The sequence below is a fragment of the Panulirus ornatus genome, chromosome 43 (assembly GCF_036320965.1).
Source record: "Panulirus ornatus isolate Po-2019 chromosome 43, ASM3632096v1, whole genome shotgun sequence".
NCBI lineage: Eukaryota > Metazoa > Arthropoda > Malacostraca > Decapoda > Palinuridae > Panulirus > Panulirus ornatus.
In genome coordinates, this window is record NC_092266.1 from 576,893 (window position 1) to 601,245 (window position 24,353).

Sequence of the window (24,353 nt, forward strand, 5' to 3'; positions counted from 1 at the left end):
TACATACCTACACAGCTTTCCATGGTTTTCCCCAGACGCTTCACATGCTTTGATTCAATCCACTGACAGCACGTCAACCCCGGTATACCACATCGCTCCAATTCACTCTATTCCTTGCCCTCCTTTCACCCTCCTGCATGTTCAGGCCCCGATCACACAAAATCTTTTTCACTCCATCTTTCCACCTCCAATTTGGTCTCCCTCTTCTCCTCGTTCCCTCCACCTCCGACACATATATCCTCTTGGTCAATCTTTCCTCACTCATTCTCTCCATGTGCCCAAACCCCTTCAAAACACCCTCTTCTGCTCTCTCAACCACGCTCTTTTTATTTCCACACATCTCTCTTACCCTTACGTTACTCACTCGATCAAACCACCTCACACCACACATTGTCCTCAAACATCTCATTTCCAGCACATCCATCCTCCTGCGCACAACTCTATCCATAGCCCACGCCTCGCAACCATACAACATTGTTGGAACCACTATTCCTTCAAACATACCCATTTTTGCTTTCCGAGATAATGTTCTCGACTTCCACACATTCTTCAAGGCCCCCAGAATTTTCGCCCCCTCTCCCACCCTATGATCCACTTCCGCTTCCATGGTTCCATCCGCTGCCAGATCCACTCCCAGATATCTAAAACACTTCACTTCCTCCAGTTTTTCTCCATTCAAACTCACCTCCCAGTTGACTTGACCCTCAACCCTACTGTACCTAATAACCTTGCTCTTATTCACATTTACTCTTAACTTTCTTCTTCCACACACTTTACCAAACTCAGTCACCAGCTTCTGCAGTTTCTCACATGAATCAGCCACCAGCGCTGTATCATCAGCGAACAACAACTGACTCACTTCCCAAGCTCTCTCATCCCCAACAGACTTCATACTTGCCCCTCTTTCCAAAACTCTTGCATTTACCTCCCTAACAACCCCATCCTTAAACAAATTAAACAACCATGGAGACATCACACACCCTTGCCGCAAACCTACATTCACTGAGAACCAATCACTTTCCTCTCTTCCTACACGTACACATGCCTTACATCCTCGATAAAAACTTTTTACTGCTTCTAACAACTTTCCTCCCACACCATATATTCTTAATACCTTCCACAGAGCATCTCTATCAACTCTATCATATGCCTTCTCCAGATCCATAAATGCTACATACAAATCCATTTGCTTTTCTAAGTATTTCTCACATACATTCTTCAAAGCAAACAAATGAGAGTTGGGGTGAGAGAGTATCATTAAATTTTAGGGAGAATAAGATGTTCTGGAAGGAGGTAAATAAAGTGCGTAAGACAAGGGAGCAAATGGGAACTTCAGTGAAGGGCGCAAATGGGGAGGTGATAACAAGTAGTGGTGATGTGAGAAGGAGATGGAGTGAGTATTTTGAAGGTTTGTTGAATGTGTTTGATGATAGAGTGGCAGATATAGGGTGTTTTGGTCGAGGTGGTGTGCAAAGTGAGAGGGTTAGGGAAAATGATTTGGTAAACAGAGAAGAGGTAGTGAAAGCTTTGCGGAAGATGAAAGCCGGCAAGGCAGCAGGTTTGGATGGTATTACAGTGGAATTTATTAAAAAAGGGGGTGACTGTATTGTTGACTGGTTGGTAAGGTTATTTAATGTTTGTATGACTCATGGTGAGGTGCCTGAGGATTGGCGGAATGCGTGCATAGTGCCATTGTATAAAGGCAAAGGGGATAAGAGTGAGTGCTCAAATTACAGAGGTATAAGTTTGTTGAGTATTCCTGGTAAATTGTATGGGAGGGTATTGATTGAGAGGGTGAAGGCATGTACAGAGCATCAGATTGGGGAAGAGCAGTGTGGTTTCAGAAGTGGTAGAGGATGTGTGGATCAGGTGTTTGCTTTGAAGAATATATATATATATCTATATATATATATATATATATATATATATATATATATATATATATATATATATATATATATATATATATATATATATATATATATCTGAATATAGGTTGGTATATCAGGAATCCATCTGAAAGGCAAGATATGTCCAAAGTAAGATATTTACAAGGATGCAGTGAAGATAGATTTTCATTACTACAGAGTTCAGTGCTGTGAAAGTGACTTTTTACAAGGATGTAGTGAGGATGGCTTTTGACCAAAAAATACGCTAGTGATATTGAAAATATCATGATTATGAAGAAGTAGTGAAGATGGCTTTTAACCAGATAGAGGCCAATGATATTGAAAATAAGATAACTATAACGATGTAGTGAAGATAGTCTTTAACCAAGATGAACGTCATTGATGATGAAAACATGATGACTATGAAGATGTGAAAATAACCTTAAACCACAGAAAAGCCATTGATATTCAAAATGATTGTGATGATGTAGTGAAGATGGCGTTGACCATGATAAACGGTAGTGATATTGAAAATGACATCTAAATAAGCCAAAATAAACAACTAACAATCAAATCAAATAATTAATTCAAAAGCTACGGTAAGCAACCAGAAATAAAGTCTTAGAAAGTCCAACAAATAACACCAAACGAAAAAAAATTAAACAAAAAAATTAGATGGAATATTTCCTATGTATGTCCATTATTGTGTTAATATATAAATATAAGATATATATATATATATATATATATATATATATATATATATATATATATATATATATATATATATATCTTTTTTATTTTTAAACTATTCGCCATTTCCCGCATTAGCGAGGTAGCGTTAAGAACAGAGGACTGGGCCTTTTTTGGAATATCCTCACCTGGCCCCCTCTGCTCCTTCTTTTGGAGGAAAAAGAAAAAAAAACGAGGGGAGGATTTCCAGCCCCCCGCTCCCTCCCCTTTTAGTCGCCTTCTACGACACTCAGGGAATCCGTGGGAAGTATTCTTAATCCCCTATCCCCAGGGATAATATATATATATATATATATATATATATATATATATATATATATATATATATATATATTATCCTTGGGGATAGGGGAGAAAGAATACTTCCCAAGTATTCCCTGCGTGTTGTAGAAGGCGACTAAAAGGGAAGGGAGTGGGGGGCTATGAAATCCTCCCCTCTCGTTTTTTCTTTTTTTTTTTAATTTTCCAAGAGAAGGAAAAGAGAAGGGGGCCAGGTGAGGATATTCCCGCAAAGGCTTAGTCCTCTGTTCTTAACGCTATCTTGCTAACGCGGGAAATGGCGAATAGTATGAAAGAAAAAAAAAATATATATATAAAGTATGAATAAATGTGGCGAGGTGGCGACGAGAATGAATAAAAGCAGTAAGTATGAAGTATGTACATGTGTATATATGTATATGTATGTGTATGTATTATGTATTATAGGTTGAAATGCATAGGTATGTATATGGGCGTTTCTGCACGTGTATGTGTATGTGGGAGGATTGGCCCATTCTTTCGTGTGATTCCTTTCGCTGCCTCGCTAACGCGGGATACAGCGAGAAATTATAAGTAAATAAAGTATACAAGTAATGGGAGTGTGTGTTTGTGGTAGTAGTGGGTGGGTGTGTTAAGCGTGGAAAGGAAGGCCTGTTAAAGTCCTTTTTTGTAGACTGGAGGTTTGAAAACGGGGTTTAACGGGCCTCGGTGCCTCTATATATGGTGAAATACGTGCTTGCCATTGGTTGACAATGATCTACCAATGAGAGGGCTGCATTTGATATAGTTTGATAAGCTGTAAGGGTGAAATTCCTATGTATTGTTTGGGATAGGTATCAGTAATTTGGTAATGTCGTCTTCGGTGGCGCGAGCGCGTTTTATGCACTAGCAGACACAAACTCCCTCCCTATTGGCTGGAGAAAAGCCATAAGCTCCGCCCACACTGCCTCACTTGATCCAGATGAAGGTTGAAAGGCAATTTTATACAATTATCTCTATGTATATAGGGAAAAAAAGGGAAAATATGATGGTGTCATAAGACAGAGCTTGCTGTGTTGTCTATGTTTCATAAGACATACAAAGAAAAATGCATATTTCACAAAAGCACACGATGATAGGCACACAAGGTACAACTGTTACTTTTACGTCCATCTAGACCGGTATATATAAGAATGTTCCTACGTGTACATCATCTTTTCTAGCCATTCCAGAAGGTTCTTGCTGCTCCTGTCTCGGCCACGTGTTAACCACGTGGTTGATGGAGGATTAACCGCCAGATCCCACGAAGACAGAAGAGAGAAGAAAGAAGACACAAGACAGAAGACAGAAGAAAGAAGTGGATTGTAACGTTGCCTCCCGCGTTGGTCCTTCCCGCGGGAGACCGTTACGGTGACGACGCCGGCAGGCTGTTCCCTCACCACCCTCGCTGCTCCCCACACCCCCGCGTTGCCTCCAGTCCATCTTCATATCCCTTTTTTTTTATTTCTATCATCCATCATCCATCTCTCGACCGTTTGGCTTGAGCAATCTCTACCCCAGCTTCCCCAGCCCATTCTGGAAAACTCATTTTCCTGAGGAGTGGAGGCTGGAGTGGACCTGTTCTCACCTGACGGGGTGGAGACCCTCACACTAAAACAAAAAAAAATGTAAATGATTTACTTCAGAGGAAAAGTGAATGTTTTCACACACACACACACACACACACACACACACACACACACACACACACACCATGCAGGTAAAACGTGTTATGGTGAAACCTACACATTATCAAGCAATATCTCAAGAGTAAGGTTAAGTAAGGGAAATGATATTTTCCTTCAAACTGACTTTCGTATTGCGTTTAATTTTCGTCGAAACTTAATGCAATAACCTCCCCCCCCAAAAAAAAAAGATAATGATGCATAAAAGAAATTGATTTTGAAGGATATGATCTGATGAAGTATTATAGAATAGGAATTGATCTTGACGGACATGATGTGAAGAACATTATTACGTAGATATGTGATTTACATTTACGTTCCATCAGACTGACTGATCTACTGACACTCGGCATCACTGGATATCAGGAGATGGCGCTGTCAGGAGGTGGGGTTTGTCAGGAAGTGGCGGTTGTCAGGAGGTGACGCTAGTCAGGAGGTGGCGGTTGTCAGGAGGTGACGCTAGTCAGGAGGTGGCGGTTGTCAGGAGGTGACGTTAGTCAGGAGGTGGCGGTTGTCAGGAGGTGACGTTAGTCAGGAGGTGAGGCTCATCAAGAGGTGGTGCTTGTCAGGAGGTGTCAGCTGTATCTCCAGTTTTTAAAAACCAGAAATCTACAAGACGTAGGACATTTCTTTTTCCCCCATTGTGACACGCTGCCAGTTACCTCTGATGACGTAAATTAATGCCTCTCAAGTGACCTTTAAATGTCTCGCGCCTTATCCTCGTGCATAATGAGAAGGAACTTCACGAAATAAAATGTTTGAGGATCACCTTAAAGTTACGTGCGAGGTAGGGTGGCGCTTGTGGTCTATACATCGCTTTCTGTGGTAGATTTATCTTGGTTGGGGCGACTGAAAGACAGTACGATACTCCTCTCTCTCTCTCTCTCTCTCTCTCTCTCTCTCTCTCTCTCTCTCTCTCTCTCTCTCTCTCTCTCTCTCTCTCTCTTCCATATGAAGCAAACAGGTAACGCAAGACCAACTATCTTCCCGTGAGGCTTCCTACTGAAGGCAACGAGGATCTACACGCTTCTACCTCGTTAATGACAACTAAACTAAGGGAATGACAGTCTCTCTTCGAGTGAGTCTCTCATTCTGGTACCTGTGGCAACGGACACCAGCGAGTTCTAAACCATCTCATTTGTACAGAAGAATTTCCCTATATCGGTCCGAAGCATTTCGTCGCTAGGTTTTATCCTAGTCTTCTCTAAGAAATAGGAACAGATTCGCTCCACGGTGTATTACAATCAGACGATGATATTAACTCTGGTAACCAGGGTGGGAGGGAGGACCCATCAGGTCGACTGGTCAGGCAATTGGTGCACTGGCGACTGTAACTTCGGGTGCAAGACGGTCATTTCGGTGGTCCGGTAACTGGGGCGTGAAACGAGGCCATTCTCCTCTCACACTGCCTTCCTCTAGTGTCACTAAGACCTTCACCTCACCACTTTAGATCTAAAGGTAATTCTCTCTTTCCTTCGTCTGGAACCCTGGCTATAACATGTGTTTCTAAGGCCACCGTTCTACCGACATCCTTTTTGCCACAGGGTGGTGTATGAAGCCTCGTTTGGTCGAGTGTGCTAGTGTGGAGAATACCAGTGAAAACTCGCACCTCCCTCGGAAGTGAAGTGGGTTGTTGCACTCCTTTTAATAATGCCCTCAGTGGATGGACTGGAGAGTCTTTACAGTTAAGGACAACTGGAATCACTTTCAATGGAGTCAGGAAAGTGAAGATACAGACGACCATCGTCACACCTCGAGCTAATGAGGAATTGTACTTGTTTTATGGTAGGAGGGTAGAGGTCAGATTGATATATCATCGGTGATCCAGTGCCTTACACTTAACCTTCCACTTCTTACTTCATCGCCTACGTCTTAGCACCAACTTGAACTTTATCTTCTCAAAGCCTCTGACCATGAAACAAAGATTTAGCTTCTAAAAACAATGTTAATTCGGAGAAGCAGGAGGAAAAAGAGATTTATAAACTTAATCTAACAAGACTTAATATTAAGCTCTAACTCTCAGAAGTGCTTGTCCACGGAAAAGGGTTTACTTGGAGGATATAGCCCTTTCTCGATCCAGGTCCATGACCCTATGGAAGATATCATTTCCAGAGACCTGAAAAGTTCCCTCGTACATTTTTCCAATTCCAAACGAAACACTGACACACTCGCCCTTACCATTAACCTCAAACGAGCACTTTCACTGTAAAGTCATTGAAATAAAACTTAACGAACATTAATCCTCCCGTCCTTGTCCACACAATCTGTAGTCGACATAAGAAACAACTAGATGGCAAAGTTCACAGCCTCACTCATCCTTTCTATATGTCCAAGCCATTTCAGCAACACCTTCTGCAACTCTCCACGTCACTCTTCTTACTACCACTTCTCTCTCTAGGTCAATCTTCTCTCACTCAATCAATCGTCCTCACACTGCAAGGTGGTCTAAGGTATTTTCCGTCCATTATATCTACCATATACTGTACATTTTGATCTAAGGCCCACAACTCGCATCCATACCATACCCATGGGACTATTACTCCATCAAACATACGTATCTCTGCTCTCATTCCAAACAATCACTTATCATTTATCTAACTTATTTGCAATAACCCCATGACATCTTTCTAAGACCATGAAATTGTAGGAAATAATTGATTTTCTATCATGACATCATGAAATATGAAGGGTGACGTTGATATACCCTTTCAGATGTTGATTTGAAATTGTTATCTTCTGTATGTGTTAACATAAGTGTGAGAAATACATACTTATTTTGAAATGGAAAATGAGTCGTCTGGCAGTATTATGAGTAGACAAGGGGTACCACCAGGAACAGAGGAAGTCAGGTCGCAGGGCGCTCACATCCATAGTCTAGCTGCAATACACCGACACCACAGCTCGCCATACACAACCCACAGACCTTTCCATGGGCTCCCCCGGACGCTTCTCATGCCCTAGTTCAACCCATTGACAGCACATCAAACTCTGTGTAATACATCGTTCCAATGCATTCTATCATGTGTACGCCTTTCATCTTCCTGTATGTTGAGGCCCCGATCACTGATAATCTTTTTCTCTCCATCCTTCCATCTCCATATTGGTTCCCCTTTCATTTCTCCTCCACTTCTGACATACATATCTCCTTTGTCACCTCTCATAACTCATTCTTTCACTATGTCTAAGCTAGTTCAGCACACTTTCTTCAGTTCTCTCAACCATACTCTTTTTATTAGTAAAAATCTCTCTTACCTTTTATTACTTATTCGATCAAACCACCTCACACCACATACTGTCCTCAAACATTTTATTTCCAACACATCCACCCTCCTCCGCACATCCTTATCTATAGGCCTTGCCTGGCATCCATACAGCATTGTCGAGATTACTTTACCTTTAAACATGCACATTTTCGCCCTCCAAGATAATGAATGAATGACCTCTCCCTCCACACATTCCTCAATGCGTCCAGAACCTTTGCCCCCTCACCCATCCTATGACTCATTTCCGTTTCCAAGGATCCATTCGCTGCCATGTCCTGTCTCAGATATTCAAAACGATTCACTTCCTCCAGATTTTAACTATTCAAAGACACACACTAACTATCCTCTCTCTCTAACCTGCTAAACCTAATAACCTTGCTTTTATGCACACTCACTCTCAACGTCCTTCATATACACACTCTTCCAAGTTTAGTCAATAACTTCCACATTTTCTGACTTGAATCAGCCACCAGTGCTGTGTCATAAGTAATCAACTGACACTTCCCAGGCAACTTCATTCTGTGTAGACTGCGTCCTCGCCCGTCTCTCCAAGACTCTTGCATTTATTTACCTCACAGACCCATACATAAGCAAATCAAACAGCCGATGGCAAAACCACGCACCCTATCGCCGACCGACCTTCACTTGGAACCACTCACTCATCCACCCCACTTCCAGTCCGGATATACACGCCTTCCACTCCTTGCAAAGGAGTCCCTTCTAACATTATGAGGCTCCTGCAGCACTCAGGAAGCTGGCCACATGCACAGGTAGGGACCACAGCTCATACAAATGCTGTAATGTTGTGTATTTCTCTAAAGGGCACCAACAGATAATCATCAACAGGAACGACTTTATCAAGAACGCAAACATGGGTTACAAGTTAATCCACCAGTGACTGTGTGGACACTGGCATATATTTCTTGACTTTGGGCGAGTATGTGATTATAAGAGCAGACATGACGGCTAAATTCTTAAGTTGATGAAATATATAAAGTCAATGTTAAGAAAGATTTGCTGAATTGAACATTTGATTTAAAGATGTATCGAGACCGAACATGTGAGTGGTACATATTCACCTTCATAACTGAAATTACATGTTTGTATTCTATTTACATAACTTACAAATAATGATATACTTAGTGCTCTTTTTCTGAAAAGGAAAAATCAAACAATCTAGATTGGCACACATGTCCTTGCACCTATAACGTTAAAATTAACACAGCCTATATCAACCTACGTTAGACTTATCAACGTCATGGTCCCTCCACAAGTCTTTGCTAAATCCTCTGAATTCTATAAAGATGCTCAAACACGCAATATTGTCACTTAACAAAGCCATAGAATGAAGCACTATAAAGCTCATAACGCGTATCACCCCAAATCAAACAGTATATCATCCTAGATAAAGAAAATTGAGTCCCATCTTCATATCCCAGGAAAACCTCCGACACTCTCACTCCTACGTACCAGCGGGGGCAATATCCTTGGCCACGGTGACTCACAGTCATTACAGCGAACGACCACCCTCGGCTACGGTGAATGATGACACCTCACTGCTGAGTTTCCTCATACTTTGCTTGAGGAAGCACTAGTGTCCCATCACTCCCAGCTGATGTCTGATGGAGGAAGTTTTGCCCGCACAAGAACCAACAATACCTCACAACAGTTCTGGCCATCCTTCTCCTGCCATTACACCCGCCCAACTACCGGGTAGAGATGTGGTATGACGACAGTTCCTCACAATCTTCGTGGAGGTTCATATTTCATGCAGGCCGTTAAGCCGTAAGTGACCGGAAAGTGATTTTCCATGATCGTTCTAGTTTTTTTTTTTTTTTTCTCTCTCGTAGCAGTTTGATTAGAAGAATAATCTTTTTCTTATTGAAACGATTCCACATTCTCCCCCCCCCCTCTCTCTCTCTCTCTCTCTCTCTCTCTCTCTCTCTCTCTCTCTCACACACACACACACACACACACACACACACACACACACAAGAATCCGTGATACAGCACTAACGTTACTGACCAAGAGTCAACATTGGCCAGCTTGGAGATGAATCCCCATGATGTGTCATGAGACCATTGTTGTGAGAGAGTAGATGAACGTGAGGAATACCTTCTCATAAATAAGGAGAATCTAGTCAAGGAACTCACTTTAACTTTAGGAAGATAATTGGGAGGTTTGCCATACACGTATCCTCTTTGTCAAGCTCTCCTTACTCATTCCTATCCTATGTCCAAAGCATTTAAAGGCACCCTCTGCAGCTTTCTCAATCTCACATATTTTTATTACCAAAGATCTCTCTAATCGTCTAATTAGCTACACCATCAAAACACCTCACACCATATATAATACCCTCGAAGTTTCTTCTCCAACAAATTCTGCTGGCTGAAGAGGCGAGTTGTATATAAAGTTTAGTCAGTGTCTTTGAATAGAAGTTAATGACTTTAAAATTTATCTTTGGTTAGAAAATAGAAAGAGAACATTCATAGCGAGAAATCATTCACCCTTTTCACTGAGGGGAGCTACTTCTCGCTCCAGGTGGCGGCCTAGCGCACGGCCAAACACTGATAAAGTCTTCGTATGACATTCTGGCCATACGACGTGGCCGTGATGGTGACAATGGTGCCACGGAGGGGGTTGGTGACAATGGTGCCACGGAGGGGGTTGGTGACAATGGTGCCACGGAGGGGGTTGGTGACAATGGTGCCACGGAGGGGGTTGGTGACAATGGTGCCACGGAGGGGGTTGGTGACAATGGTGCCACGGAGTGGGGTGGTGACAATGGTGCCACGGAGGGGGTTGGTGACAATGGTGCCACGGAGTGGGGTGGTGACAATGGTACCACGGAGGGGGTTGGTGACAATGGTGCCACGGAGGGGGTTGGTGACAATGGTGCCACGGAGGGGGTTGGTGACAATGGTGCCACGGAGGGGGTTGGTGACAATGGTACCACGGAGGGGGTGGTGACAATGGTGCCACGGAGGGGGTTGGTGACAATGGTGCCACGGAGTGGGTTGGTGACAATGGTGCCACGGACGGGGTTGGTGACAATGGTGCCACGGAGGGGGTTGGTGACAATGGTGCCACGGAGGGGGTTGGTGACAATGGTGCCACGGAGTGGGGTGGTGACAATGGTGCCACGGAGGGGGTTGGTGACAATGGTGCCACGGAGGGGGTTGGTGACAATGGTGCCACGGAGGGGGTTGGTGACAATGGTGCCACGGAGTGGGGTGGTGACAATGGTGCCACGGAGGGGGTTGGTGACAATGGTGCCACGGAGTGGGTTGGTGACAATGGTGCCACGGAGGGGGTTGGTGACAATTCCTCGGGATCGTCAGTGTCTACCTGAGGGTCGACTACCTCGACCTCGGGGTCGTCGTCAGACTCTACCTCGGGATCGTCAGTGTCTACCTGAGGGTCGACTACCTCGACCTCGGGGTTGTCGTCAGACTCTACCTCGTGATCGTCAGTGTCTACCTGAGGGTCGACTACCTCGACCTCGGGGTTGTCGTCAGACTCTACCTCGGGATCGTCAGTGTCTACCTGAGGGTCGACTACCTCGACCTCGGGGTTGTCGTCAGACTCTACCTCGGGATCGTCAGTGTCTAATTGTGTGTGGCATTTATGGATGGGGTGCAGGGGAGCGGGTGTGTCCGCGATGTTCGGGTCGTAGTGAAGTGTCCGGGGATGGAGTGTTCAGAAGGTTCCAAGGGAAATAGGTGTGTGTGTGTGTGTGTGTGTGTGTGTGTGTGTGTGTGTGTGTGTGTGTGTGTGTGTGTGTGTGTGTGTGTATTTCATCGTACTCTACCTGCAAGAGGTCACACCCCGATTGGTAAGTCACTTTGGCGAGGCTGCATCACTGGGAGTACACTCCCTTTAAAGAAAATAAAGAAATCCTCCATTAAAGGAGTCTACAGGGGTAGACGAAACATTAGAAATCCAACACTTAATCTTTCATTATATTTCAGTTAACTTCTTGAACATTACTTTGACGTTTTCATCCCAGAGACCCTCTCGTCCCATTCCCAAAAGCGAACCTGTTCATCGTCCCGTAAATCATGGGTTATGTTATAGTTGTTTACCACTGTAATCCTAAAACCTGGCAGCCTTTACAGCAGCCAAACTATACGTAGATCAGGGAAAGAGAACCTCAAAAAGCTTTATCTTCCAGATGTCTGCCTGTCCTGATGTATTGTGGTGGCCTCCACTCCTCATCCTCAGCTGGTGCCGGGCTCCTACTGAGTGATAGTTATCATGATGAAAGACTTACCCACACACTTCATTACCTTGACGTTTAAGAAGTAGGTACTGGGTAACATAACTACTGTTTCACAGACACTGGTAAGTATAATATGCGGATACCTAAACACACAAACTTATCAACTTACGCTAAAGAGCTAGACATGCCCAGTACAGCTGATAGTGCTAGAGGCAACAACAACAGATATAAATCACCAGCTCCAAAATTTCTTACGTCTACCTGAAAAAAAAGTTTTATATACAACAATGAAAATAGCCATTAACGCTCTAAAGCCCTGGGCTGACAAAATCAATCTTGGGTACAATAATGTCCACTGGAGCAGATAATAACGGTCTGAGTTTGTGCAATATACTTTCAAGTCAAGTACTTGTTGGAGTGTTGAGTGTTAGCCACCCTGGCTACCGCTATAAACCACTCCATATACCGCTGATCCATGTTTAAACTTCTCATTTCCTGTTTTTTCTTCTTTTCAGGATCTGCGCCTCTGTTCTTTACGAAGAATGTAAATGGTGGTTGATGAACCATTCCTTCTATTCTTTTTTTCGTGACGGTGGACATAGCAATGGCAAAGACGTGCCATAATCATGATCATCTCGGATGAAAGAGGAATGATAACGTCAGAGGTAACAGAAATGAGAATATGGAAGAGATTAAACTGAGCATCGAAAGTGTTGTGTTGATGCTATCACCTACAGGTGGAGAAAGGTTATAGGAGGACTGGAAAGACGAAAGAAGGTAGGGAACACTCCACAGGCGTAACACAACGGTCGATCCAATAACCTTCATAAGGTATTCATTGCCTTATAAACCTGCTTTCCAGTTGTTGTCAATATAGGTGTTTGAATATGCTGTGTAGGTCTCGTTGCGGTGCTTTTTTTTCTTTTTTTTATTCTGCCTTGTATATTTTTCATCTGATTTATTTCAGAGGTTTGTGTTTATTTATGTTCATTTCCCTAAGTTCTTTTCTCTCCTGAATATATACATATGCAGATACGTAAATCTAAATGATTACTCACACAGTCTATACGCCTATAACTATGTAAGTATATATTTTTCTTTTTCCCAGTCCTGCTTTGGTGTTCATCGCTGGGGGAATATGTACCCATGATATTTCTTCAGTTCATCTGAGAGCAACGAGTCCATCATTTCTTGACACTGAACCGTACGTAGATAGCCGTCGCTTTAAGCTATGAACATCGACACTAATAACGCTTATTCCCTTACATGGTAGGTCAGACGCGGTCAGAGATCAAGACAGGTGTTGGTTAAGGATGGTCAGAGCAATTGCTCCCACGTCAAGCATGACACTGAGGTAGGCATAAAGCAAACAAAGAGCTAGAAGGACCAAACCTCGTAAGCAGGTGCAGTATGTCTCCTTCAGCACACACAATGAATATGTTTTAGCCAAGACATAACAAGTGTGAGAGGACGTGGCTGTTACTATGTTTCATTTACAGAGGAAATTAAGTGATTTAATGAGCAAAAAGAGATGGGGTAATCGTAGGTAAACTTTGATCTTTCAAGAAAGGCGAAAAGGGGTTATAGAAACTGGTTCTCAGCTCTCTGAATCAATTCACAAGCATGCAAAGGTTAAAGTTATTCGTCTCAAAAAAAAAAAACGAACATTTCTGTGTTGTTGATATCTGAAAGGATAACAAGAAAACCGGTAAGAATGAGGAGAAATACAGCGAAAGTAGCATGAATTCCTCCTTACGGAAGATGACATGATAGCTGTGTGACATGTATTTGTTCACAGTGCTTCGAAAAAGAGGATCTTGTCCAACATTGCTGGTGATGTCAGCCGTAATAAGTGAAGGAACAGCGTTGTGTTATTGATTGTTGGAAAGAAAGATAAAGATAGAAGTAAACAGCAAAAATAATGAGGAGAGCATGAAATATATTCACCAGGAGAGTTCCCTCAAGATGAACCTTCTGCAACTCTTCTAGTCTGCCAAACCCACTGAAGGATTCGCATACAGCATCACTACACTCCTATGACCATCATCCATTTATATTCCCGTCCGTTCGTAGTCTCCTCATCGATCCTGACCTGTAGATATCACCAGGTGTGGGAACCATAAACTCCTCGTCAGGTTCGCTATTGCCTTGCCTCACCATCAGGCCCGATCGTAAACTTACTACTTGAGATTTGCTCCAAACTCGTGCGGGAATGTGAGAAGTTCGGAGCGTTCCTACCAACTCCATGCCTCACACTGGATCGCTAATGGATTTTCTATGCTGTTCCAGAGGTTTATGGCTGTATGTTTTCGTATAATTTTTTGTTTGTGTATTGCTGAGAGCGGTCTTATTATGTGCTTGTGTTAGCGTATGCAAGTGTGTATATGTGTGTGTGTAAGAATATTTGTGTATGCAAGTGTGTCTGTGTGTGTAAGAATATTTGTGTATGCAAGTGTGTATATGTGTGTGTGTGTAAGAATATTTGTGTATGCAAGTGTGTCTGTGTGTGTAAGAATATTTGTGTATGCAAGTGTGTATATGTGTGTGTGTGTAAGAATATTTGTGTATGCAAGTGTGTATATGTGTGTGTGTGTAAGAATATTTGTGTATGCAAGTGTGTATATGTGTGTGTGTGTAAGAATATTTGTGTATGCAAGTGTGTATATGTGTGTAAGAATGCTTGTGCACGAGTGCTCATGTCAGCGGCTGTAAATATGGAAATCTGTTCATGAATGTGTTTTGTGTCTTTGCCAGCGGAGACCAGTGTCAATATTCGTTAAGTGTTTGTGTACATGCTGTAAGAAAACAACAAAAACAATGTATCCTTCCAAATTCTGAGTGAAGCAATATAACACCACAGACGAAGGATTTTGAGAAATTCCCGTTGCTTTGGCCTCACATTAGTAACCCAAGTGTTGGGATATTGTTATATATCAATCACCAGCGTCATGTTCGGTCATTCGAAATAACAAATGTTGTTATACGGATTTCATATCTCGGTAGAGAAAAGCTATAAAGTCTGGCTGCGATGATAATTAGAACATCATACTGATCAATACCACAAAACAACACCAATGGTACTGATACACTACGAAACTCACTGGACCCGTAATGATGCTTTCTGTTTGGCGCTGTGTACACACACACACACACACACACACACACACACAAAGTGCAGCTTTGCGCTCTGCAACGATCATAAAACTTCATCTTATAAGTTAGACAAAAGCAACATGTGGTTGTGGGAGACAAAAAGAAAAGAAAAAAGGAAAAATAATTCATAATGAAATGTATTTGACGTCCTTGGGTACATTACAACTGGGGTTATCAGGTTGTTATATGATATATGTGAATCGGTTTTTAACAGCATACATCAACCCGTCAACCCCATATATGTATATATATATATATATATATATATATATATATATATATATATATATATATATATATATATATATATATATATATATGGAAGTAAGGGGAGTGGGGGAGGAATGGGATGTATTTAGGAATCAGTGATGGATTGCGCAAAAGATGATTGTGGCATGAGAAGAGTGGGAGGTGGATTGATTAGAAAAGGTAGTGAGTGGTGGGATGAAGAAGTAAGAGTATTAGTGAAAGAGAAGAGAGAGGCATTTGGACGATTTTTGCAGGGAAAAAATGCAATTGAGTGGGAGATGTATAAAAGAAAGAGACAGGAGGTCAAGAGAAAGGTGCAAGAGGTGAAAAAAGGGCAAATGAGAGTTGGGGTGAGAGAGTATCATTAAATTTTAGGGAGAATAAAAAGATGTTCTGGAAGGAGGTAAATAAAGTGCGTAAGACAAGGGAGCAAATGGGAACTTCAGTGAAGGGCTCAAATGGGGAGGTGATAACAAGTAGTGGTGATGTGAGAAGGAGATGGAGTGAGTATTTTGAAGGTTTGTTGAATGTGTTTGATGATAGAGTGGCAGATATAGGGTGTTTTGGTCGAGGTGGTGTGCAAAGTGAGAGGGTTAGGGAAAATGATTTGGTAAACAGAGAAGAGGTAGTAAAAGCTTTCCGAAAGATGAAAGCCGGCAAGGCAGCAGGTTTGGATGGTATTGCAGTGGAATTTATTAAAAAAGGGGGTGACTGTATTGTTGACTGGTTGGTAAGGTTATTTAATGTATGTATGACTCATGGTGAGGTGCCTGAGGATTGGCGGAATGCGTGCATAGTGCCATTGTACAAAGGCAAAGGGGATAAGAGTGAGTGCTCAAATTACAGAGGTATAAGTTTGTTGAGTATCCCTGGTAAATTATATGGGAGGGTATTGATTGAGAGGGTGAAGGCATGTACAGAGCATCAGATTGGGGAAGAGCAGTGTGGTTTCAGAAGTGGTAGAGGATGTGTGGATCAGGTGTTTGCTTTGAAGAATGTATGTGAGAAATACTTAGAAAAGCAAATGGATTTGTATGTAGCATTTATGGATCTGGAGAAGGCATATGATAGAGTTGATAGAGATGCTCTGTGGAAGGTACTAAGAATATATGGTGTGGGAGGCAAGTTGTTAGAAGCAGTGAAAAGTTTTTATCGAGGATGTAAGGCATGTGTACGTGTAGGAAGAGAGGAAAGTGATTGGTTCTCAGTGAATGTAGGTTTGCGGCAGGGGTGTGTGATGTCTCCATGGTTGTTTAATTTGTTTATGGATGGGGTTGTTAGGGAGGTGAATGCAAGAGTTTTGGAAAGAGGGGCAAGTATGAAGTCTGTTGGGGATGAGAGAGCTTGGGAAGTGAGTCAGTTGTTGTTCGCTGATGATACAGCGCTGGTGGCTGATTCATGTGAGAAACTGCAGAAGCTGGTGACTGAGTTTGGTAAAGTGTGTGAAAGAAGAAAGTTAAGAGTAAATGTGAATAAGAGCAAGGTTATTAGGTACAGTAGGGTTGAGGGTCAAGTCAATTGGGAGGTGAGTTTGAATGGAGAAAAACTGGAGGAAGTGAAGTGTTTTAGATATCTGGGAGTGGATCTGGCAGCGGATGGAACCATGGAAGCGGAAGTCAATCATAGGGTGGGGGAGGGGGCGAAAATTCTGGGAGCCTTGAAGAATGTGTGGAAGTCGAGAACATTATCTCGGAAAGCAAAAATGGGTATGTTTGAAGGAATAGTGGTTCCAACAATGTTGTATGGTTGCGAGGCGTGGGCTATGGATAGAGTTGTGCGCAGGAGGATGGATGTGCTGGAAATGAGATGTTTGAGGACAATGTGTGGTGTGAGGTGGTTTGATCGAGTAAGTAACGTAAGGGTAAGAGAGATGTGTGGAAATAAAAAGAGCGTGGTTGAGAGAGCAGAAGAGGGTGTTTTGAAATGGTTTGGGCACATGGAGAGAATGAGTGAGGAAAGATTGACCAAGAGGATATATGTGTCGGAGGTGGAGGGAACGAGGAGAAGAGGGAGACCAAATTGGAGGTGGAAAGATGGAGTGAAAAAGATTCTGTGTGATCGGGGCCTGAACATGCAGGAGGGTGAAAGGAGGGCAAGGAATAGAGTGAATTGGAGCGATGTGGTATACCGGGGTTGACGTGCTGTCAGTGGATTGAATCAAGGCATGTGAAGCGTCTGGGGTAAACCATGGAAAGCTGTGTAGGTATGTATATTTGCGTGTGTGGACGTATGTATATGCATGTGTATGGGGGTGTGTTGGGCCATTTCTTTCGTCTGTTTCCTTGCGCTACCTCGCAAACGCGGGAGACAGCGACAAAGCAAAAAAAAAAAAAAAAATATATATATATATATATATATATATTATATATATATATATATATATATATATATATATATATATATATATATATATATATATATATATATATATATATATATATATATATATATATATATGCATATATATATATATATATATATATATATATATATATATATATATATATATATATATATATATATATATATATATATATATATATATATATATATATGTATATATATATATATATATATATATATATATATATATATATATATATATATATATATATATATATATATATACTTTTTTTTTTTTCTGCTTTGTCGCTGTCTCCCGCGTTTGCGAATTAGCGCAAGGAAACAGACGAAAGAAATGGCCCAACCCACCCCCATACACATGTATATACATACGTCCACACACGCATATATACAAACCTACACAGTTTTCCATGGTTTACCCCAGACGCTTCATGTGAAGCGTCTGGGGTATATATATATATATATATATATATATATATATATATATATATATATATATATATATATATATATATATATATATATATATATATATATATATATATATATATATATATACATATATATATGCTCAACAAAGAAAAAAAAATGACTGTTGCATTCATCAAACAATACTATATTTTTTCTTTCCTATTTCGGAAATCTATGCGGAAAAAAAAGGCACCATGATTCTACCAAAATTGCAGAGGAAGATTTATGTGTACGAAACAATCCCCTAGTGCATGATGTATTTCATCTTAAATTAACTGTAATTCTTTTCTATTATGTTAAAAAGTGTCGGAAAAAAGAATCTAAAAACCAATATGATCAAATAAATTTGATTACAGGTAACTAATCAGAGTTTATAGTAACGGAAAATAATAAATATATATATATATATATATAGGAAAAGACAACAGAGGCCCCACTCGTTCACACTCATTCTCTAGCTGTCATGCAATAATGCACCGAAACCAAAGCTCCCTTTCCACATCCAGGCCCCACAGAACTTTCCATGGTTTACCCCAGACGCTTCACATGCCCTGATTCAATACATTTACAGCACATCGACCCCGGTATACCAAATCGATCCAATTCACTCTATTCCTTGCCCGCCTTTCACCCTCCTGCATGTTCAGGCCCTGATCACCTAAATCTTTTTCACTCCATCTTTCCACCTCCAATTTGGTCTCCCACTTCTCCTCGTTCCCTCCACCTCCTACAAATATATCCTCTTGGTCAATCTTTCCTCACTCATTCTCTCCATGTGCCCAAACCATTTCAAAACACCCTCTTCTGCTCTCTCAACCACGCTCTTTTTATTTCCACACATCCTCTTTCCCTATTATTACTTACTCGATCGAACCTTCTCACACTACATATTGTTCTCAAACATCTCGTTTCTAGCACATTCATCCTCCTCCGCACAACTCTATCTATAGCTCACGCCTGGCAACCGTATAACATAGTAGGAACCACTATTCCTTCAAACATACCCATTTTTGCTTTCCGAGATAATGTTCTCGACTTCCACACATTCTTCAACGCCTCAGAACCCTCTCCCCCTCCCCCACCCTATGATTGACTTCCGCTTCCATGTTTCCATCTGCTGCCAAATCAACTCCCAGATATCTAAAACACTTCACTTCCTCCAGTTTTTCTCCATTAAAACCTACCTCCCAGTTGACTTGTCCCTTAACCCTACGGTACCTAACAACCTCGCTCTTATTCACATTTACTCTCAGCTTTCTTCTTTCACACACTTTACCAAACTCAGTCACCAGCTTCTGCAGTTTCTCACACAAATCAGCCACCAGCGCTGTATCACCACCGAACAACAACAACTGACTCACTTCCCAAGTTCCCTCATCCACAAGAGACTGCATACTTTCGACTCTTTCCAAAACTCTTGCATTCACCTCCCTAACAACCCCATCCATAAACAAATTAAACAACCATGAAGACATCACACACCCATACCGCAAACCTTCTTTCACTGTGAACCAATCACTTTCCTCTCTTCCTACACGTACATAGGCCTTACATCCTTGATAAAAACTTTTCACTGCTCCTAACAAATTACCTCCCACACTGTTCTTAATACCTTGCACAGAGCATTTCTATCAACTCTATCATAAGCCTTCTCCAGATCCATAAATGCTACATACAGATCTATTTGCTTTTCTAAGTATTTCTCACATACATTCTTCAAAGCAAAAACCTGATCCACACATCATCTACAACTTCTGAAACCACATTGCTCTTCCCTAATCTGATGCTCTGTACATGCCTTCACCCTCTCAGTCAATACCCTCCCATATAATTTCCAGGAATACTCAACAGACTTATACCTCTGTAATTTGAGCAGTCATATATATATATATATATATAGGGTGTTTTGGTCGAGGTGGTGTGCAAAGTGAGAGGGTTAGGGAAAATGATTTGGTAAACAGAGAAGAGGTAGTGAAAGCTTTGCGGAAGATGAAAGCCGGCAAGGCAGCAGGTTTGGATGGTATTGCAGTGGAATTTATTAAAAAAGGGGGTGACTGTATTGTTGACTGGTTGGTAAGGTTATTTAATGTATGTATGACTCATGGTGAGGTGCCTGAGGATTGGCGGAATGCGTGCATAGTGCCATTGTACAAAGGCAAAGGGGATAAGAGTGAGTGCTCAAATTACAGAGGTATAAGTTTGTTGAGTATTCCTGGTAAATTATATGGGAGGGTATTGATTGAGAGGGTGAAGGCATGTACAGAGCATCAGATTGGGGAAGAGCAGTGTGGTTTCAGAAGTGGTAGAGGATGTGTGGATCAGGTGTTTGCTTTGAAGAATGTATGTGAGAAATACTTAGAAAAGCAAATGGATTTGTATGTAGCATTTATGGATCTGGAGAAGGCATATGATAGAGTTGATAGAGATGCTCTGTGGAAGGTATTAAGAATATATGGTGTGGGAGGCAAGTTGTTAGAAGGAGTGAAAAGTTTTTATCGAGGATGTAAGGCATGTGTACGTGTAGGAAGAGAGGAAAGTGATTGGTTCTCAGTGAATGTAGGTTTGCGGCAGGGGTGTGTGATGTCTCCATGGTTGTTTAATTTGTTTATGGATGGGGTTGTTAGGGAGGTAAATGCAAGAGTTTTGGAAAGAGGGGCAAGTATGAAGTCTGTTGGGGATGAGAGAGCTTGGGAAGTGAGTCAGTTGTTGTTCGCTGATGATACAGCGCTGGTGGCTGATTCATGTGAGAAACTGCAGAAGCTGGTGACTGAGTTTGGAAAAGTGTGTGGAAGAAGAAAGTTAAGAGTAAATGTGAATAAGAGCAAGGTTATTAGGTACAGTAGGGTTGAGGGTCAAGTCAATTGGGAGGTGAGTTTGAATGGAGAAAAACTGGAGGAAGTGAAGTGTTTTAGATATCTGGGAGTGGATCTGGCAGCGGATGGAACCATGGAAGCGGAAGTGGATCATAGGGTGGGGGAGGGGGCGAAAATCCTGGGGGCCTTGAAGAATGTGTGGAAGTCGAGAACATTATCTCGGAAAGCAAAAATGGGTATGTTTGAAGGAATAGTGGTTCCAACAATGTTGTATGGTTGCGAGGCGTGGGCTATGGATAGAGTTGTGCGCAGGAGGATGGATGTGCTGGAAATGAGATGTTTGAGGACAATGTGTGGTGTGAGGTGGTTTGATCGAGTGAGTAACGTAAGGGTAAGAGAGATGTGTGGAAATAAAAAGAGCGTGGTTGAGAGAGCAGAAGAGGGCGTTTTGAAGTGGTTTGGGCACATGGAGAGGATGAGTGAGGAAAGATTGACCAAGAGGATATATGTGTCGGAGGTGGAGGGAACAAGGAGAAGAGGGAGACCAAATTGGAGGTGGAAAGATGGAGTGAAAAGATTTTGTGTGATCGGGGCCTGAACATGCAGGAGGGTGAAAGGAGGGCAAGGAATAGAGTGAGTTGGAGCGATGTGGTATACCGGGGTTGACGTGCTGTCAGTGGATTGAAGCAGGGCATGTGAAGCGTCTGGGGTAAACCGTGGAAGGCTGTGTAGGTATGTATATTTGCGTGTGTGGACGTATGTATATACATGTGTATGGGGGGGTTAGGCCATTTCTTTCGTCTGTTTCCTTGCGCTACCTCGCAAACGCGGGAGACAGCGACAAAGTATAATAAAAAAAAAATATATATATATATATATATATATATATATATATATATATATATATATATATTTTTTTTTTTTTTCTTATAATAATAAAAAAAAATATATATATATATATATATATATATATATATATATATATATATATATATATATATATATATATATATATATATATCTTTTTTTTTTTCTTTTTTTTTTGTCGCTGTCTCCCGCGTTTGCGAGGTAGCGCAAGGAAACAGACGAAAGAAATGGCCCAACCCACCCCCATACACATGTATATACATACGTCCACACACGCAAATATACATACCTACACAGCTTTCCATGGTTTACCCCAGACGCTTCACATGCCCCGATTCAATCCACTGACAGCACGTCAACCCCTGTATACCACATCGCTCCAATTCACTCTATTCCTTGCCCTCCTTTCACCCTCCTGCATGTTCAGGCCCCGATCACACAAAATCTTTTTCACTCCATCTTTCCACCTCCAATTTGGTCTCCCTCTTCTCCTCGTTCCCTCCACCTCCGACACATATATCCTCTTGGTCAATCTTTCCTCACTCATTCTCTCCATGTGCCCAAACCATTTCAAAACACCCTCTTTTGCTCTCTCAACCACGCTCTTTTTATTTCCACACATCTCTCTTACCCTTACGTTACTTACTCGATCAAACCACCTCACACCACACATTGTCCTCAAACATCTCATTTCCAGCACATCCATCCTCCTGCGCACAACTCTATCCATAGCCCACGCCTCGCAATCATACAACATTGTTGGAACCACTATTCCTTCAAACATACCCATTTTTGCTTTCCGAGATAATGTTCTCGACTTCCATACATTCTTCAAGGCTCCCAGAATTTTCGCCCCCTCCCCCACCCTATGATTGACTTCCGCTTCCATGGTTCCATCCGCTGCCAGATCCACTCCCAGATATCTAAAACACTTCACTTCCTCCAGTTTTTCTCCATTCAAACTCACCTCCCAATTGACTTGACCCTCAACCCTACTGTACCTAATAACCTTGCTCTTATTCACATTTACTCTTAACTTTCTTCTTTCACACACTTTACCAAACTCAGTCACCAGCTTCTGCAGTTTCTCACATGAATCAGCCACCAGCGCTGTATCATCAGCGAACAACAACTGACTCACTTCCCAAGCTCTCTCATCCACAACAGACTTCATACTTGCCCCTCTTTCCAAAACTCTTGCATTCACCTCCCTAACAACCCCATCCATAAACAAATTAAACAACCATGGAGTCATCACACACCCCTGCCGCAAACCTACATTCACTGAGAACCAATCACTTTCCTCTCTTCCTACACGTACACATGCCTTACATCCTCGATAAAAACTTTTCACTGCTTAACAACTTGCCTCCCACACCATATATTCTTAATACCTTCCACAGATAATCTCTATCAACTCTATCATATGCCTTCTCCAGATGCATAAATGCTACATACAAATCCATTTGCTTTTCTAAGTATTTCTCACATACATTCTTCAAAGCAAACACCTGATCCACACATCATCTACAACTTCTGAAACCACACTGCTCTTCCCCAATCTGATGCTCTGTACATGCCTTCACCCTCTCAATCAGTACCCTCCCATATAATTTACCAGGAATACTCAACAAACTTATACCTCTGTAATTTGAGCACTCACTCTTATCCCCTTTGCCTTTGTACAATGGCACTATGCACGCATTCCGCCAATCCTCAGGCACCTCACCGTGAGTCATACATACATTAAATAACCTTACCAACCAGTCAACAATACAGTCACCCCCTTTTTTAATAAATTCCACTGCAATACCATCCAAACCTGCTGCCTTGCCGGCTTTCATCTTCCGCAAAGCTCTTACTACCTCTTCTCTGTTTACCAAATCATTTTCCCTAACCCTCTCACTTTGCACACCACCTCGACCAAAACACCCTATATCTGCCACTCTATCATCAAACACATTCAACAAACCTTCAAAATACTCACTCCATCTCCTTCTCACATCACCACTACTTGTTATCACCTCCCCATTTGCGCCCTTCACTGAAGTTCCCATTTGCTCCCTTGTCTTACGCACCTTATTTTCCTCTTTCCAGAACATCTTTTTATTCTCCCTAAAATTTAATGATACTCTCTCACCCCAACTCTCATTTGCCCTTTTTTTCACCTCTTGCACCTTTCTCTTGACCTCCTGTCTCTTTCTTTTATACGTCTCCCACTCAACTGCATTTTTTCCCTGCAAAAATCGTCCAAATGCCTCTCTCTTCTCTTTCACTAATACTCTTACTTCTTCATCCCACCACTCACTACCCTTTCTAATCAACCCACCTCCCACTCTTCTCATGC